Source organism: Balearica regulorum, chromosome 1 (assembly GCF_011004875.1).
Source record: "Balearica regulorum gibbericeps isolate bBalReg1 chromosome 1, bBalReg1.pri, whole genome shotgun sequence".
Taxonomy (NCBI): Eukaryota; Metazoa; Chordata; class Aves; order Gruiformes; family Gruidae; genus Balearica; species Balearica regulorum.
Window position 1 is genome coordinate 188,638,239 of NC_046184.1, and position 20,379 is coordinate 188,658,617.

Below are 20,379 nucleotides of genomic sequence, written 5' to 3' on the forward strand. Positions count from 1 at the left end.
TGTCTATCCTTTTAATATATGAAGAACAGTGAGGAAAGCATAGCTGGAAATAAAGAACAGGAAAGATTTTTCAGCAAATGAGTAATTGTAACCACAGGGAAACACTTGCGAGAAGAGAATAAAGTTGAGTGAATATTCCTATATTGAGATATGAAAACATACTTGATTTATGAAGTCCTGCAGGAAGTGAGCATGAAAAGTTAGGTCTTTCCGTTCATAAGCACAGCTTAGGTACATGTGATCTTGAGAGGTGCAGCACCACTACAAATTCCATGAAATTTTTTTTTGATCACATTACAAGCAAGTCTGGCTACGTCATAAATAGAATATAACTATCTGTTGCTATATAAGGAGAATAAGGTGAGGAAAGCGTAATTTAGAAAACCACCACCCTGCTTGCAGATCCTGCAATTCAATTCACATGGCTGGCAGACACAGAAATAATTTCACAAATGAAAATGGAAGATGCAAAATCTACGACGGTTGTGTTGAAGATTTGGTTTGTTTGACTTTCTCTAGGATTATGAGGATCTCTACGATTACGATATATATATACACACACATACATATATTATACATACATATATTGCTATGTATATGCAAATAAATGTGTGAAAAGCTGTAAAAGAGGAATTTGAGTTACATGCTAGAAATGTTTCAAAATAGGCTCCAGGAGGATACTTCTGTATAGTACTTAACTGGAAGAAGTAATGAGAGTTCATTCAGTCTGGATCTGATAGTGATCAGAAAGGAAGAAAGGTACTAGATCTAAAATGAAGACCTTATGAATGTACAATATTTCTGGCTTAATAAAGAGACCAGGAAAAGGGTGAACATATTGTGAAAATCACTGACAGAAATGTAAAGAGTTTGAAGAATAATAGCAGAAAGCTGGTTCAGCAATAACATTGCAATAGAATAAGAGCAAGATTCTGATGTAAAGAAATGTTCAGTGAAGTATAAAGTAGGATAAAAGAAAATGGACCTGGAAATGGGAACTTTAAGCTTGCCTTCATGCAAAGATTAAAAAAAAATTGAAAGAAAGCTCAGACCATGGGATGCTATCTGAGAAAGCCTAATTATCTGCTTTGTTAGTATAGTTTTGCTAATATAATCTGAAAATACCTGGAATTTTTAAAGAAACACTAGAAAGATTTTTTTTTTTTTCAAACTACAACTTTTCTCTTTGTTTCCAATAGAGTAATACTGAATAAAAGGAAATCTGACACTGCTGTCTACAAATTAGATAATTTATTTGAAAAGATAGTTGAAGAGACAGCAAACAAAAATGGTAATTGAAAATACAGAAAAGCATCTGAAAATATGAAGGGGCCCAGATTCTATACGCCCGTTTCTGCCCACTGGACATAGCACAAGGTAGCCAAGATCCATTCCACTCCCAGGCTGAGAATTTGCCTGCCGTGGGGGTCACTGTCAGCCTAACGCTGGTCTGTCCCTCTCCCACACCAACAGCTCTCATCCTTTGCACAGGTTTGGTAATGGGAGCATAAGAAGGTACACCTACTCTCTACCAATTTCCAGCTGCATTTAATTTCTCAGATGACATCTGTACTAGAAAACAAAATGAGCCACCGCCCAGGCACGAGTTGGTAGCAAATTCCAGCTCGCATTGGCGTGGCTAACCCATCCGCTCTCCTGAAGCAGGGTGGCCTTGTTCATACTGCCTACTAAGAACAAACCCTAACCCGTGCTGTCCCCCAAATCTTGCTGTGTCTTACCTCAGTGCTCACTGGCCTGGGCCAAATGCGTACCAAAGAGCATGCTAACAATTAAATGGCATGGATTAGCACGTGGTAGAGCTCAAGCGCATGCCTGGGCCCTGTTTAGCTCAGAAACATAGATGTAACCTTAAGAACTACATCCAGTTGGCAATGACGGCAACTGTACTAGCCTGCTCTAAATTAAAATCGCAATGGCCTGAAAGTCAGTAATCTAGGTATCTTTCAGGGTACTGTTTCTTGAACAGAAATGTCAATGAATGTATAAATGTGGATGTAATGTGTGACAATTAAATAAGGAAAGTAAGCATAGAAAATCTGAAAGATCATTAAATTAAGAAAATCTGAGGAGCACCATGAAAAGCAAAACAGTACTTTCTTGATGTGGAAGTATTTCTAAATGGACACTGGAAAGCCAGTTAGATGAGTGAATAGGTTTTTCAAAATAAGCAAGGTTACAATAAAGACCGTTTGGGTAAATAGGTTTAGTTCATTATTAAAATGCAGTTTGGGTACCACCTATGTGGACCTCCTTGTAGGATAAAAGCCTGAAATATAACACATTTGCTTATGGTGCTTTATTCTGAGACTTTTGAGAAGGACCTGATGCCGAGGTGGGCACACTTCAATATAAAATAGTGACCTCATCGTGCACGTGATGGGATAAGTGCTTTACTGAATATTTATACAGATTTCAAAAAGGGATATGCAATAATATCTTGGGATTAACATAATCTCTGTATTACTTGGACAGTTTTCCAGTACATGATGTAATTACTATTAGGTTCCAGGTCATATTTTGGCCTAGTGAGGTCACCAGTTATTTTCATAATCATTTCTAACTTTACAGGTTGTAGAAAACTATATGCAAGATGCACAAAAAGTGGAAATAAAATTACATTCATAGACTACTTTGTGACCTGGGATTAACTGCTTAAGTCTGAAGACAGAAAAGAAAAAGGGAAGGGAAAATGTGGCAAGTTAGACAATACTGGAACATAATGCATTCAGTTGAATATTGTCTTTTAAGTTAGTCAGAGGTAAAGGGAGGAAATAAACTGCTCAAATAAAATCTATACACAAGTTCTGAAAGGGGTTCAGCTCCTCTGGTGACTGCTGAGGACATAAATGAAATAAATAAATTGGGCAAAATTTTAGGATGCTATAAATCAAAGGAAAATGGCCAGGAGTTGAGGAGGCAGGTTGGGAGTAGGTGTTTGGAAACAATTCTTAATAGGAAATGATTTTTAATGGAACACTGGGAAGCAAATAGACAATCATTAACAACTATTCAGCAATAAATTTGCCTATAGATTAAATATTTGGAGAAGCAGTCCTGCAGAAATGCAGGCAGCTTTTCTGGAGGAACTAACTGGCTATTGTGGCTTTACCGTATTGCCATCAACCATATGTGCAACACAGTGGGGAACTATGTTGGGAAAAATCACTTCTGTAGTATGAATGTATGATTCTGTACCTGTGGTTTGTTTTGGCTTCAGTAGAATTATGTTCTTGCAAATAATAGAAATTACATTAAAAAGAATATAAATGAAAAATATATAAGAAAGTAGAATTATAACACACAGATGGAGAAAAACATAAAGCAAATCTGTCGCATATATTACATACCTAGCTGAAAAAAATATGTTCTTTCTTATAATGACCTTGTAATTTTGAAGTGCAAATGGATTATAAAAAATTATAATCCCCTAATGATAATATGATCCCCTGGAGCATAGTTTTAGAAAATGACGTGAAACAACCAAACGCAATATTTGAAGTTGTCCACTTCTCTCTGAATACATTACATATTCTAAACCTAATGTCTGAACTGCTGAAACTGGTAGTTCCTGTTTTGAGGAAAAAAGTCATTTTAAGACTTCCATGAAAAGAGATTCTGAAAAATGTTATGATGTCAGATAATGCAGGTACAACTGTCTGCTAGAAAAGTGTTCATAAACTGCTTCTCTCTTCATTGCAAATACATTCTGTGCCCATCGCTCCTGCTTAAATAATAATTTGTTGGGGGTTTGCCTCTCTCTGTTTCCCGAGGAAGTGGGGGGACATCACAGTTTTTAGGAGCTGCTGGAAGCTAAGTTGGAGTATGGTAAGAAGGAGATGACTACATCAGAATTTTGGCTGAAGGGTAGAGGAATTGTAAAAAGGCTTTTCTGGAGATGGGGAATGGGTGGCAGGAGTGTAATGGTGCTGGGAGCCCCTAAGCCTATTTACTCATTTAGTATATTGAGAGCACACCTAGGTATCATGGGATTTGGATGTTTTGCAGATGGATAGATTAACTAGATTACAAAGAACAACTACTAAATTTCAGGAATTCATTATGAAAGTACTCTATGAATAAACTATATGAATATTAAAAAGCAAAACCAAACCGTAGAAACCACTTCTTAGAAGAACTTTCATATGTGACTGTGGTATAGTTGCATAGTCTCTGCAAGTCAAGTAGAGCAAAGAAGCAGAAAATCTGGGCTAGATGTCATAAACCGCTGCCCAGTTTTTCACTTTTTTCCTCCCCCCCCTTCTTTTCGAGGAAGTAAATTGGACATTGCTGGGATAAACTATCTCTGCTTAAAAAATGTAAAGAGACTAGATTCTCTAAAGGCAGGCATCTGGAAATAAATGTGAAGACAGCCAGCCAGCCACTGCAGCATTTAGAGCACTTCTTTCATCTGTTACTATTTTACATCCTTTGTTTTCCTTTTCTTGGTCCAGAATAGTTCTGCTTTATTCAGACAAAACTCATTGAAAACAACGCAGAAAGTGACATACTTTTACCATGAACTAATAACTGTGTAATCATCAAAAAGAGACCCCATAATATACTTCAACTAGCAACACCCTTCTACCACTATTTCTGCAGACATTATCTATTTTGAGACAATAGAGAGAGATACAGGCTTTGAGTCAAATCTTCCATTATGCTTGATTCTCAAAGCAAACTAGATTTATGCCTGCCTGTCCATCCGTCTCGCTGTCTGCTTATTTATTAAGAATACTATAATTCTTGTTTTAGGTGTTAAATGTAAAATTAAAAGTTATAGTATTACTAAGTGGAAGGTATACAAAATCCCTGGTTTATCCAGTTCTTTGAAGGAAAAAAAAAAGTAAGCAGAACAAGTGAATTATTCTACATTCAAAGAAAATTGTCATTACTGATTTCCAAAAAAGTTACTGAAGAGATGGACAGATGTATTTTGTTTCGAGGGTCTGTGTGGCCTATTGCTCTAGAGTACCACGAAATTCCAAACAACATTGATACTACCTAGTTTTATGGATGAAGCAAAATCAAAGAATGCTTATGCAAAATGGCCAGAATAAAAAGTCAGTGAATAAAATTGTTGTATCTCTGTGTTAAAATAAGGTCTGGGAAAGGGAAATTATTTTGATTTCCAGGTAAAGGTGAATCCATAGGAGAGCACATGAGTGAAGAGGTTTTTGGAAAGCAAGATTTATAAAGCACTTTTCAAAAGCGTTGCATTTGTTTAGTCTAGAGAAGAGAAGACTGGGGAAAATAATATATCTGAAGATTATTGTGAAGAAGATGGTCATCAATTGTCTTTTGTACCCAGTTGTGGAAGGACAAGAAAAAATTATCTTAATTTACAGTGAAGAAGAACAGGCTACATATTTGGAAAATCCTTCTGAGTACAAGGACAGTTAAAGACTGCAACCAGGCTATCTGGCGATGCTGGAGCATCTTCCTCAATGGCAATTTAGACCAGATATTAGATGAAAAGTTTCTGTCATCACAATGCTCTTTACATCTATCTTCTTTCATAATTGTTGGCTCCACTCAGTAATCTGGAATATTAAGAAGTAATCTGAAAAATAAATTTGGAATGTGGAGATGAAATTGGATAGTCTGAACACATGATAAATCATCAAAAATGCAGGTATAAATTTTTTGTCAATAGATGTATTCTTGTATTTTGTATGCCATTCTATATTTTAATTTTCACTTATTTTAATTTTAAAGTTCATATAATTTCTATTTACAGATCGTCATTAAGGATAAAGCATTTAACCTGTTCATTCAAGCAATACTATTACTCTGCTTACACTACTTGATCCTCCAGGCAGGAAGCTGGTTTCAGCATTGTCAATACCCTTTTTCTGTGGCTTCTGATTCTATCATCTAGCACATGCTCTTCAGGTATGTATAGCCTTGTAGCTATTACAGGGAAATACTCTGCATTCAAAACACATGTAGTTTCTTTTAAGTCACATATAGATAAGGAGTTTATTACTTGACAGAATATCTGAAAAAGTCTGATTCCTAAACAAAACCAGAACTTTGATGATGAATTTTACTTTCTGTGGTTAACAGCCTATTTTTACTATGATAAGTAAAGCCTGTTAGTAATAAAAATGAAACCTAGTATCTATGCTGTGATAATGGAACCCTAAAGTGAAATTAGTTAGTGATATTAAAAAGTATCACTTGTATTTTTGCTCCAAACCTCAAGATATTTTATTTTCCTGTACTCAAAAACAACACTAAAGAATATGTATGGTTCATGTTACCAACATTCATGGCCTTGATTATAATGTGAATCATTTGTGTGTATGCTTTTGTTAGAGCATAAAATATGTAACATAAGAGAGCAAGAATATTGAAGGAATGAAGATCATTTGCCTCTTTGGAATACTAACAGAATTCAGTCTGTTCAGAATACTGGCTAGCATGTCTGTTCTTTCTAAGAAATTTAATTTGAAGGATGATGAGAAAACCATTTATTACTGTGATAATCTGTTAGCTGCTTAAGGACTTAGGTGTTCATATCAAACAATAATTAAAGTATTCAGATTAAAGTGTTTATCTTCCAGTGGTTTTTCTTGTATTAGGTCTGCGACAGGAAAGGCTGTGAACATTTGCAAATGGACATTTTATTGCACCTTCTTCCTTCAGATTGTGTTAGAAACGTTTCAATTATTAGAAGCAGCTGTATTAGAAATGTGAATAGTGTACAGAGAATCAGGTGGCTTTCACTCAGTTAACCTCCCAGAGAGGAAGATCTAAGAAAGAGAAGTAGCACCCCTGCACTTTTTTTAGCTTGCTCTGTCTTGTTATCTTGATATGGAACTGAGTTTCCAGTATAACCTTTCTGTTTAATACTGCACTTGAATCATCTAGATTTACCTGGCTTTGGTTTATGTGTTGTTTTTTTAAAGCAGGAGAAATCTACTTCTGCTATTTGAGAATTAACTTACAAAGAGACCGCCAAAGTCTTAAAACCTTTATAATACAAGCCAATCTTGAGAAAGATTGTTGTCAGCTTGAATGGAATTATTCAGGAATATGAATCACATACCACTGCACCTTTATATTAATACAGTTTATATAGAAGAAGAACAGTATAGGTCAGAGAAGCTTTTGGAGGGACATGTCTAGCAAATATCTTTAGAGTGTTTAACTCACACTTTTTTACAAGGATAGGAAAATATAATTCCTGGATAGAAGTGAAATACTGCTTTAAAAAGGCCTCTGAAACTTGAGTGAGTTGACTTCTCATGAAAGTCAAAGAAGTACCTTATGATCCACGATGTTTCATGAAGAGATAATAATGGTTCTAAATTGCGAGATGCCTTAATGATTTGAACAAATTGAGAAACATGAAAAAACTACTCAGGCTCCTTTTACTTACAATTGAAGTCTAAGGTTGTCTGGTTTTACTTGTCAGAACTTGCTTTTCCACATGTATATTAATTTAATCATTTTTGTAATTGAACATTCACTTTTATAATTATAGTTTGAAGTTATAAAATGCAAACTATATTTTCAGCTTTCCCATTTAATATTTTATTGAACAGTTTAAAAATAATTTTTGCTGACTAAAGAAAATATTTACTTAACCAGATGAGATTTATTATGATGAGAAATTTAGTTTTCCTGCATATCTTCAGAGGCCCAATGCAGCTACCACAGAAATCAACACCCAGCAAGGTGCCTGGGTCTCTTTTGGATAGTATGATACTCAGAAGAATATAGACCTGATAATATAAAAGGATCTAATCCCCATTTTCAAAGGTGCCAATGAATTTATCATTTAATAATTTTGAAAATTTTACTTACAGATTAAATAAGGACATTCAGAAACAGGAAGAATAATTAAAGGATGGTTAGGAAGGAAAAAAAATACATGCAGTTTGATAAAGTGAGGTAAACAACCATATACAAGGAAACTGGAATATTTATTTAAGTTGACAGGAGAATGTATAATTGGAGGTAGAATTGGGAAAACATGGTATGCAGGTACTCTGAGTTATTCTCTTTTAGCAGGTTTAATAATTTTTTAAAGTGGTGGTAATCCCCTTATTTAACATAACCTCAATTAGACTGGACAAAGTAGTAGAAACTGTACTTCAGAAAGACAATCCTATGGTTGGATATAGGTTGGAAAGTATAAGTCTTAGCATTTGAGACTGTGGAAGTTTTTTGGCCAACTTTGTGAAATAAATAAGAAAAATGTCAGAATTAAGAAAATATTTTCTCTGGAGTACTAGAGAGTGTATTTGTATGTAGTTTTGGGCTCTCCAGACTAATATCGCGATGTACAATAACAGTATAAAGAGATGGTTGCTTTCTTAATGGAGTTTGTGTTAATTTGTACAGCCCGGTTTTCCATGTAAGTTGGCCAAAGCACAGAGAGTTATTTTAATTGCTCAATTTTTATGAAGAGCATGAATAACTCATCTGGGATGCTTTTGGCTGCTTCTTTGAGTGGTTGTGTAGATGGATTTCATTGCTGATGTGTATGTGCCCTATGAGTGCAAGGACAAATTATTTGGACAAGCAGAGTCCATTAGATGGTATCAAGCAGACTACTACTTGAAGCACCCTCATGTCCACTATCCTCAGGGCATTAAATAGCGACATGAGTACAAACATTCATGATTTCATTATTTCCATCATACCACAAAGATGGAAATAATGTGGTATATGTACTGTGTGATTCATTTAACTTTATATGCAGTAGTGTAATTAATTTCATGCAGTAAATTAAGTCTCCTTATGCCCATTAGCAAAACACAGTTTGAGTTAACATACTAGATATATCTCTTTATATATGGATAATGGAGCCACAAGTTCCTGGGGTTTAAGATTTTCCCTAGCGTGATTCTTTAGAGAGCAAGATGTTCCGTAGTAACATTTCCTTTTTCCAAGAGGAAACATACAGCAGAGGAGGGAGAAGACTTTCCTTGAGCAGAATTCAATTTATTTCTTAATTCCACAAGTAAAGCTATAGTTGTGATTTAAGACGGTGTCTCTTACTCAGTGTCCTAAAAGCTGTGATTCTGAGCTTCTGGGACGTATTCATTACCAGGGTCCACTTGTATTGGCAGGGAAGTCTGATGCAGGCAAGACGAGTGTGATTCCCAGCACAAGTTGCTGCCCGTACATGTAGCGAGGGATAAAAGATTCATCGGCAATATGGCGTGTCTTTGATTCATGTATTTTAAAGTCTAGGGCCTGAAAAGACCTATTTTATTACTTGCATGCTCCCTGCAGGGACCTTGATAGTGACTGGCTTTGTGTTGAGTGCCTTATGTATTTATAGCCCCGATAGTAGCAATTGTTTTTGTATTTTCAGTACTGTGTTGTACATAGTGCTGAGTGACTTGCCGGTCTCATGGCTTTTCTCTCTCTCATTCTCTAACAAGCAATCTGGCTTATTAGAAACAGTAAACACCAGAAATAGATTCCCTTCTACGACTGATTGCAGAAGCAAATGTACCATTACAAATCAGTGACAGGGCCTTCTGTATCTACTTTACGGAAAGGGTGAGGAGGCTAGCAGTTCAGTGTGAACTATCAGTGCCTCAGCACTTTCATTTGCTATTTCAAATTCAGACTGGAGTAGTATCTATTATCTCCTAACCAATCACTAATCCTCGGGGATTTTGAACTGCCAGCCTGCAAGATGTCTATTTTTACATAGGGGTCCATGCAGCAGAGAAAAGACATTAGATGCCTCATAGGAACACTGGACCACATCGCAGAGTGCTGCCCTTCAGTCTTTCTCGTGAAGCAAGCAGGAATTTTCTGTTGGGTTTGTGTTCCCCCCGCCTCCTTCCAGAAAAAGTAGCCGTCACCACAGCCTATCTTAGAAGATAAAGGACTGAAGTGTAGTACCATAACAGATGATTGATTCAGTTCACACAGGTCTAAAACTATATGATCAATGGTTCCCAGACTTACAAAACCAGCAACATTGATTTGAAACACTTGGTTATGGTTTTGCCTGTTATACATCATATTATCAAGAGGTTTTTTCTTCCCAGAGGAGAGATCCTAGACAGTAACAGGTCAATTAAATCAGCTTCTAAGTCATCTTTTAAGATCAGTGAAAACATCTCAGCATTTATATTCTCTCACAAAACATTCTGTACTTTATCTACATTGCGCACAAAGTTGACTGAAACCACAGTGTTGCAACTACCTGGTACATGCCGCATCAGATGTCTATGGTACACAAAGAAGTCCTCTCCTCATTAAACTCTGAACAAACAATGCAGTCTTGTCTTCATACCTTAATGGACCAACAGTCTTGGTGACAGACAGGTCTATTCAGAGATAGGGGTCTGCTTGCGTTCAAAATCTCTATGATGTTCAGGGGATGCTTTGTCTCCATATAAATATTCACAGATTCACAGAATGGTAGGGTTTGGAAGGAACCTCAGGAGATCATCTAGACCAACCCCCCTGCTAAAGCAGGATCACCTAGAACATGTTGCACAGGATGGTGTCCAGGCAGGTTTTGAATATCTCCAGAGGAGACTCCACAACCTCTCTGGGCAGCCTGTTCAGGGCTTTGTCACCCCCAGAGTGAAGAAGTTTTTCCTCATGTTCAGATGGAACTTCCTGTGTTCCCGTTTGTGCCTGTTGCCCCTTGTCCTGTCACTGGGCACCACTTAAAAGAGTCTGACCCCATCGTCTTGACACCTGCCCTTTAGATATTTATAAGTGTTGATGAGATCCCCTCTCAGTCTTCTCTTCTCCAGGCTAAACAGACTCAGCTCTCTCCGCCTTTCCTCATACGAGAGATGCTCCAGTCCCCTCATCATCTTTGTAGCCCTCCGCCGGACTCTCTCCAGTAGTTCCCTGTCTTTCTTAGTCAGGGGAGCCCAGAACTTGACACAGTGCTCCAGATGTCAGGACCCTCTGCCTGGAACAAAAAGTATATTTGGTTTTGTTGTTCAGGAGACTTCCCAAACAAGTGTCGATAGTCAATGTGGTAATTAATAATATGTTTTGTCAACAAGCCCGTGAGGGGCAAGACCATCTTCAGGAGCTTTTATGTGACATATGGCTCTGAATTAAGGCAGTCAGAACCAGGCAACATTTGGGGTTAGGAGCAGTAACGTTAGAGGCTCTGAGCCTTTCTAACCTTCAGCATATCTAACCATCGTGGCAGGGAGTCAACAGCAACACCCTGTCTTCCAGAGTTACTTTTTTCAAATGGGGACTCCTAAACGTGCACTGGTTCATAAGAGACACAAATAGGTGTCCCCTTCTAACTGGAAGGATGCCGAGAGCCCCTGAAAAAAATGTTTAATAACATGGGGTTTGGTACGCCTTTTTTTTTTTAACCTTTCTTTGTGTCTTGTGAAACTTTCGGTACAGTCTCTTTACCTGCTTAACCAAACATACTCTTCAGAAATAATAATCACAACCTGCAGCCAAACCCAGTATGATTGTAGCTGATAGACTGGGCGTTGCCTAGGTGAAATCTGCTGACAGAAACTATTTTGCAACAGTACAGGTCATTTTGTGTCAAATGGAGTCACTTTAACTAGAATTACGCACAAACCTAAATGAAAAGACTTTGTGTTTGAGTATCCTACCATCATCAGTCTCCTTTAACCTCTCTACTTCAGTAGTACGGGACTGTTTAATAGCTTTGACACTAACTGGAGTTTACAGAATTTCCCTAAGAGTACATTTTTCTGCAATAGCTGTTTATCTTCTTCCGTGCGGGGATACAATGTACCTTACCTTGCAATAAGATTTCTGAAAGGCCTTTGTTTATATTTTTACCTAAGAATGGAGACCTGTCTTACCTATCCATGAAAGTTTTTACTAAGAGAAACTGGGCTTTCCTGCCTGCTTGAGAAATATTCCTGTGCCTTGTAAAACACATAGCAGGGAAAATGGGAGTATACTGCATGGGTTATGAATCTCCCACTGAAATAATAGGAAATTCCCACAAGCTTCTGCTGTTTTAATTATTATGTTAGCTGCGCCTGCTAAAGGTCTACTGCCAAACTCTAGAAACAATGCCCTCCTCCTTTAGAGGAAGCTTGAACTACTTTATCTTCAGTTTTCTACTTCAGTTTTCAGATAAAGTTTACATTGATTCCTTGAGCTTTAGTTCTTAGCAAGTAATTTTCTTGGAATGGGGCTGATTTCTGTGGATTGGCAAATTTTCTTCTCTTCATTTCCACTCCCTACTATTCTTTTAGATTCTGCTTGCAGAAAGACCAGCAGGGTTTTAAGAGCACAATATGCATGACTGCATCTTTTCCTCTAATGCATCTTCCCTAACAGTGGGAAAGAATGGCTCTCTCAGAATGTGCTCATCTAAGCTTCCAGTTCCCCAGGATCTTGGAAGGACTTCTGTGCAATAGCAGCTTCAGCATCTGCCACAGATAGCAGGCAAACTGGTGGTTGATTGGCAGAGGTAAGAAGAAATAGATTTCCAACACAGGGGCAATGGACTCTTCTTCAGAGACTTTAATTACAGCACCCCTCTAACACTTCTTTGAAACAGCACTAAATGTTTTAAAATCACACATGAAAAGGATGGACAGGGATCAACTTTTCACCCTCTCTATCAATAAAATAATGAGGGTGCATCAGATGAAGCTAGCAGTAGGCAGGTTCAAAGCAAGTAATACAATAAATGATATTGTTTTATACGTCCATGGGTAATATACTCATGACATTCTTTGCCTAGACAGTATGGATGAAAGAAGTTCATATGGATCTAAGAAGAGACTGCACAAGACCTTGGAAGAGAGATCTAGTAAAAGTCACTGACTAGACAAACCACATCAGGCTCAGGAAACATCCCCCCAGCTAAAACCAAGTTGGACACTGGAAGCCATGGGCAATAGCAGTTGTGCTTGTCCTCATCCTGCTGTTCTCTCAGAGTACTTGGGTAAGAATAGGCTTATGTCCGCAGTTGGAGATAGGTAAATGGGCCAAGTGTACGCCTGGCCTGAACCAGTCTGACCTCTCTTGTATTCTTCAAATACGGTTTATTTATGAGTCTTGGCCTACTCACAGTCTTTGCAAAAATGAAACAAATACTTTCAGAACTTTCCCCTCTTTAAATTCAACCAACTAGAACCAACCTTAGTCAGTCCTTCTCTTCCGTATTACTGCACTGTCAGCTTTGCTAACTACGTAGTTTGTGGTATTTCAAAGATTTTATGGTATATGTAAATGAAATACCTCATCTTTTTCCTCACTTAATCATGCCCTTACCTAAACCAAACTTTCTTCAGCTTTATCTGTTTAGAAACTTGTTGCTACCATTGTAATTTTGAGTAGTGACTTTCCTTGTTCCTTATGCTGGCCTTCAGATTCTCTCTACCGCAAAGAGGAAATCTTTGAGCCTGCTGAAGAAAGGAGCAAGAAAAAATAACAGAAAATCTGTGGGACATTGTTGTTTCCATCACAGTAATTTGGGAGGAGCAATTTTATTCTAATCCTTGTTTAGTGAATAAATCGAATCCACAGATCTCTAATGCCAAATCTGTAAGTCATGTTCCAAAATTCAGCAAGCCAGGATCACAGTCTTCGGCATTCTCAGAAATAACTTTCCTTCTCTTCCTTGCAACTTGGTGAGCTGTCCTGATAGTAGGTTTATCCTCCTAAGTCACGTAGTAAAGACAAGGAAATTCAATGGGAAGTCTCTATATTTAGCAGAGATTAAGGTGGTCGATGCTTATGTTCAGTTCTCTGGTTAGCTTAAAGTCTTTCCAACGTTCAGGAGATAGGCAGAGGTGAACGCAGCTAGAGCTCAAGGAGGAGGGGAATAGGAAGGGATGGAAGAGCAAGAGAGGATCTAGAGCCCTTCATAGCATCCTTTCACCCTCTGCCTCCTGCTGCTGGTAAATCTGCATCCGAACAGCCAGTGCTTTACAAAAAAAAAAAAAAAAAAAAGCCTCTCCTGTTTGGCTTTTTACTTTTAACACCTCAGGTGTTGAGCAAATGAAGGCAAACCTCTGTGCCAGGGCTCTGTCTCTTTAACTTTGTATGTACACCAGCAGGCACAGTAGGAACCCATTCTGTTTTGATATAGCATAAATGGCTGATAAATCAGAAAGGAAGGAATTCACATTTTCTATTACTTGTGTGGCCTCCTGGAATGATTAATATATGTTTAATGAGTTCTATATGTATGCTTTATTTAAATTAAATGTTTCTTTTTTAACAAGACTACTTAAAATTAAGTATGGAAGTAGGGCAGCCCATATTAAGGTTAAGTTTACTACAGTATTTTAAAATAACACAATAAAAATACTATGCAACACATTTTTTCATGCCAAAATTTTAGAGAACGTCAAACCACTGAAGGGTGGAAGTCACTGGTGGAGCACTTGGAACTATAACCTACAGAATGCTGAACCTGCTTCTGATAGCTTTTTTCCTTTCTTTTAATGTACTCATCTACTTTTTATTAATGACTAATTTGTTCAAAATTGAAAAATCCACTAGGAGATGAAAAAGCAGGCAATTTCTTTTTTTCTCATCAGGTCCACATATGAAAACTGTAAGAGGATGAGATGTACTTGTTCTAAGTCCTGAAGGTCGTGCTGACCAGAAGCAATCACTTAAGTTCACCAGCAGTGATTAGTCCTTATGAAATAAATCAGTTTTCAGTGCAATATGTTCTGATATTTTTTCCTTGCATATTATGTACATCTATTGTTATTTAATTTAACCGATTAAAAATGAAGTGCTCTTTTGCTACATTTTAATTGAATTCCATCTACACACAGTTTACAAATTATAATGGGAAGATTGAATCATGTGGTAAAGAAAAGCCATTCAATTTTCTACCATAAAATGTAAAAATTAAGAATCAGAGGTTAGCTACATAGATGATTAAATAAAAATTGTACAGGCATGGAATAACAATCTGGATAGCAAAAAGAATCATATTTGTAAAGATGGTATATTTAGTTGAATAAGGGCCTTTAATTTTTTTTTTTTTAAATAAAGCAAATGTAAAATTGTACCAAAACAGACCGCGTAAGACAAGGTCTTTCTCTTTTCTGTTTTAAAAGGTAGCTAGAATTGCTAATTTAACTGAGAGACACAAACCAATCCACCCAGTCTGCTGATAACATGCACTTGTAGTTCTGGGTCCTAAACAAACACAATATGGGCCTTGCAAGTGCTTTAGAAAGCCCTGGTTAATAATCAGTTGTCCAGGAGTCCCCTCTGACCCGCGCGGGCCCTCCTTCGTCTTGGAACAAAACCCCGGCAGCTGTTGCTTATAGAAGGCATCATGGTGCAGTCACTGCACCCCTTGCCGCTGCCTCTGCCCCCCTCCGCTTTCTCACTGCGTGTAGCGAGAGAAACCTGCGTCTGCAACTTACCTTCCGAGCAAATTAAAGCAAGCTGGGCAGCTGACTTACTGAGACCCGCCTCAGAATAAGGTAGAAGGAGATGACCTAGGGTTAGATGACCCCGACTATCAAGTGTGTTGCCTTGACAAATAGCAATTGCTTGACAATTGCTCTAGGCTTGGAAAACATATGTTATCATGTTCATGCTGTATCCACTGATAGAGATTGTTTTCATTACACATACTGGATATTTCTAACTCCACTGAACCTACTGATGTGTGGAAACATAGATAAGTTCAAACCAGAGGTCTCAAACTTGAAAGTCTCTCCTTTGAGTTATTCCTTTGGCTAGTGGATGTCTGTCTTTAACTCAGGAATCAGTCTATGTGCAGCATCTACAGTGGTCTTTGAAATGCTTTTTTTTTTTTTTTTTTTTTGAATAGCGTCTTTGTTAGAGCTGGAGAAGTTTCAATGAAACAATATCTCAGTTTTGTTCTTGGTGAATGCTATTGTATTAATTATCTCCGTGTACAGATTTCAGCATTAAGGCTGTTGGACACATTAAAGAGTAGTCCACACTCACAGCTTGGTATTTAAGGCAAATGCAGAAGTTCAGCATTGATTACATATTTTATACACTGTAAGAACTAATTTTTTGGGGGCTGTACTGTAACAGAACTTCCTTTTCAACAGTCTACAGTTACTATTTCTTCCCCTTTCAGCAAAAGTTTTAGTGATAATATAAACATGAGTCTCAGTTGAAGAAGATTTTCTTTTCTTTGAAATAAAGTATTCCTTTTTCTGAAACACTGCTGAATCACTCCCTGAGATAATCTTATCTTTTAATGTTTTTCTTTATACCTTAATACGTGTCTGCTTAAGTATCGAGAAACTCCTCAGTGCAAGAAAGGCTGTAGAGAGACATAAAAGATGGTAGGATTGGTTTGGGGTTTTTTTTAGGGCGGTATAGATTGCTACAATAAAAAAAGGAAGGGAAGGCAGCACTGATATGGGTTCAAGTGGTTAGAGAGGTGTATGTTTGCTGTATTAAAAAAAGGTGGCAGGAGTCTGTCTGGGGTCAGTACATGGTCACTTATGACCTCGGGGGCATAGAGGGGTAGAATCCTTGTGATTTGCAAGAGAATGTGTGGGCTTTGATTCATTCATTTACACAGCATCAGAAAGTAAATAGGGTACTGCTTTCTTATTTGATGAAGACTTCAGTCATCCAACTCAGCATCTTCCATTAAACTTCTTTTCTTATCTTTCCCTCCATTTCCATCTGCATCTTGCATATTTCAAGCAGGCAGTCCCTTTAGAATGATGAATCACACTCATGAGAAAAGGACAGTTTTGCTACTACTTGTAAATTCGTTGTCATATGACACAACCTGACAGCATTTTAATGCTTGCTTTAAAATGAAATGTCTACCGGTCTGTATGTCAAAATAGCCTATTATTAACAACTATAATAGTAATACCTAGATCTAATATACAGCTTTTAATCTATAGATCTCAACCTTTTTTTAAGCCTGGAATGAGATTTAGTTCCTTTTAAAACTCACAGAGCTCAGGTAGAAGTGGCTGAGGCAAGATTAAACGGCATTTATACCTTCTCACTGTTGGGCCGCTTGACAGACGTACCATAGCGATACAGCTCCTCCAGCCTCTGAGTGCCACTGACCCACGGCCCAGCACCTGCGCGGTGCTTTGTGCAGGCTCTCCCGCTGCACCCAAAACTTCCCCAATTCCAACAGGAAGAGGCTTATGGCTTTCCTTCCGCAATACCTACGGAAGGATCCTTCCCTGGGTGAGATAGGAGGGGTTTAGTGCCCTTTCCCAGTTAAGTCTTCATATCTAATGTGAAGACTGGTGAGTATATCAAGCACTATAGGTTTTGATTCTTTTATGTGGAGATAGGATACAGCATGAGAACTCCTTTAAGGGAGATCTTCCTAGCTGGATTAGCCTTGTGACATTCAGTAGGCACTGCTAACTAGGCACCTTGCCTCTGGAACTATGGCTTTTATATTTTGAAAAGACAAATACACAGGTAAACAAAATGTTGTTAAACACTTAGTTCAGATCTTAGGTTATTTTTTACTTTTTATAACCTTAGTATATGTAGCCTTGGGACATCAGTGAGAGGTAGGACAGTTTTAATTATCCCTATCTCAGAATCAAAAAGCTATTGGTGAAATTCTGAGTCGGGGACAGGATTACGACCCTCGTTTGAATTCCCATTCCAAATCTTGGCCGAAACACGATCCATCTTCCAGCTTCATACAGATGTAACATCAGCTGTATGATTTAACTTGAAACTTCTGTAGGAACAGTAACAGTAATCTGCGCTCAGATGGTGGGATGAAGGAGATAGCGATTAAATTCTTTAATGTGTTAATCAATCCAGTTTAAGCGTGTTCAGGAAACCATGCTAAGTCACTTAATTTATTTTTTCATTTATTTACAGGTCTGCTTTACCTGTAGTGCTGAGCTATTGTGATGGTTTGTTTTTTATGACTTGCGTCAAGCGTGAAGCTTTCAAAACCGTGTGTCAAAGGTAAGTTAGTTCAATAATATTCTTGTTTGTATACGTCCCTAAAAATATCATACATTTACAGTTTTCATCACTTAATTGAAGGCTCAGCTCTGTTGATAAGGCACAGTCCTGAGTAAAGGATTTTGTGAAGCAGTATGCGTTCCTGCAGGGAACTCTGAGCGAGATTTTCTCCCAATATTCCGAGGAAGTGTGCGTACTGCACCAGCCTTTAAAATAGTGCAACCTGATCCTTTCTTTACAGCTCAAAGGGTGGGGGTAGGGATAGAAGGTGAAAGAATAGTAGCCCAGATCCTCCTTCCCATTTTGGGTCTGGTTTTCTCTGTTGAGTGAAGAGAGCGTTAATTGTGCCCGACCATTATGAGGACGGACCCTTTGCTCTCACACTTCATAGTTCTTGTAACATAGGCCAGGTTTCATCTAGTCCGTGTTAGAGGAAACTAAGTATGCTTACAGGGTTATAATGAGCTTCCCCCTCATTTTCATTTTCCCTCACTGGTATGTAAATCATTGCTTGTAAGAGATAAAAATCTGTAGGAGTTACGAAACTGAAGTGATTGCACTAATGTGGATCTCCTTCCAGTTAGTCTGTAGTGTTTATCACACTGTTTAGTGTTGTAAAACTAACATTTCATAAACTCCAAATCAAAAGACACTATGTAATATTTCTCTAACCAACCAACCAACCAATAAAAGTAAAATTGATGAACTGAAATAAATTACTAAACAAATCTTTACAGACAATGTGCGAGTCAGGAAATCGGTTTGTTGGAGTTTCACTTGTGGGTAGGGATTTAGAAGTTATCCAGACATAGTAGTTCATAGATTTAACTTGGAAAGACTACCAAAATTAATATTTAGTCAGTAGTTGTGACAGCCAATCAGTACACTGTCACACAGTGGAATCTTTGTGAAATTTATTCTTTTATAAGAAAGGATGTTCATGCACATACCACATTTAGCCAGAAACAAGGATACTAAGAGTCCTGATATTCTGTTTTGCCAGTTGGTGTTGCCTAGTTTTTGGCATTTTTTTATTTCTTTGTGCAGTCTAAAGGGCGTATTTCTCATCTGATGAGCTACTACTGATTTCCTAATTTCCATTCATCTTTTACAAAAGATTTATTTGTAGCTGTAATCCATGCTGCAAGCACTTGTTTAGTCTAGGTGCACACATAATATACACATTATATCTTGCGCATACATTATGTACACATTTTAAAGTAATGCCCTGATGAGCTAATATCATCTATACATATCTAGTATTGAGAATGTTAACTGTACATGTAGAAAATATTCATGAAAACTACTACAGTACTTCAAAATATTCTGAAAAATATGTTACATTTTATGAAGCATTAATGCCAAATTTGAAAACTGGTCTGTTAGACATCCGTCAATATAGCTAGAGGATAAGACTCAGAATCCAGAAGTGGGTTCAAGAGAAGGAGCTGGGGAAAACAATACTTCTCATTTGCAGATACTGCAAATGAAACCTGCATAAAGATTTCTCCAAGAGTGCTATCAGTCTTCAATTAGAAGGGTCATACCGTCACTGTCTAGCTGCTGGAAGGAAAAGAGAGTTTTCTTTTCCTTCCCACTTTCTGTAAAACACCAGTTACTATAAAAGGATAGCCAGAGCTGTGCTGCTTTCTTCCTGTGCCTCGGGCTTCAGTTTTCAAAACTTTTTTTCTCTCCCCTGTCGCTTACCCATCGTCAATACCTACTGCACTTTCCTGCTGTTAATAGTTTTGTCGTATGACTGCAACAATATAAAATGGACATTTCAGATAACTTAAGAGCTGGGTGTAGGCTTCTAAAAAGCCGTCACTGGACTTGCAGTCTTGTTAGTTATGCATGGCTGCTGCTTGTTAAAGTGCTACTGTGCAAAAGCTGAAACACTGGAACTGCCTGCTTGCAGAACCAGGAAGACTATGCTGGCTGTACCAGTCAAATTTCCAAACGTAACTTAGTAACACCCTTTACAACTGAAAAGATAGAAGTGTTTTAAGTTTTAAACAGAAGTTGTAGAAATTCATAGCATAAGGCCTTTATGGCCACCAGAGGAAACTGCTTGTTATCGTTAGGAATTATGAGGCTGCATTTTTTTAAAAGAACTTGGGGGGGGAGGGGGAAGTACAAAATTATATTTAAAAAATAAAAAATATCAGACACCAAATGGTACAGTCAGAATGGTCGCAGATACAATGCTGCAGCAGAAGTTGACTGATAATCTTTTTCAAGAGTGAAAAGGGAAAGGAATGGTCATTCAGATAATCATATGCTAAATTACTCATTTGTGTAATTCAGGTAATCAAAAGAAAAGCAGGCCTAGATAAATTAATAGTGAACATGCTGTATTTTTATAAACACAAAAAAAAATTATCTTGACCTCACAAACCTAAAAAGCCTTTGTATTGTAGCATAAAATGAAGTCAAAACTACACACTGTGTATATTAAAATACAGGTTTCAACCT

At 37.6% G+C, this 20,379-nt stretch overlaps 2 long non-coding RNA genes across 10 annotated transcripts in view; one reads left to right on the forward strand and one right to left on the reverse strand.

Moving 5' to 3' along the window:
• Positions 1 to 20,379, reverse strand: part of LOC142599891 (uncharacterized) — a 97,028-nt gene that overhangs the window by 72,962 nt on the left and 3,687 nt on the right. The window lies entirely within an intron of this gene.
• LOC104634399 (uncharacterized) overlaps positions 1 to 20,379 on the forward strand; it is a 91,982-nt gene that overhangs the window by 30,022 nt on the left and 41,581 nt on the right. For all 7 annotated transcript variants that reach the window (XR_012833325.1, XR_012833324.1, XR_012833327.1 and 4 more), the window contains 2 exons: positions 5,759 to 5,913; positions 17,815 to 17,904. This is a non-coding gene — a long non-coding RNA (uncharacterized LOC104634399). The remainder of the gene's footprint in view (positions 1 to 5,758; positions 5,914 to 17,814; positions 17,905 to 20,379) is intronic.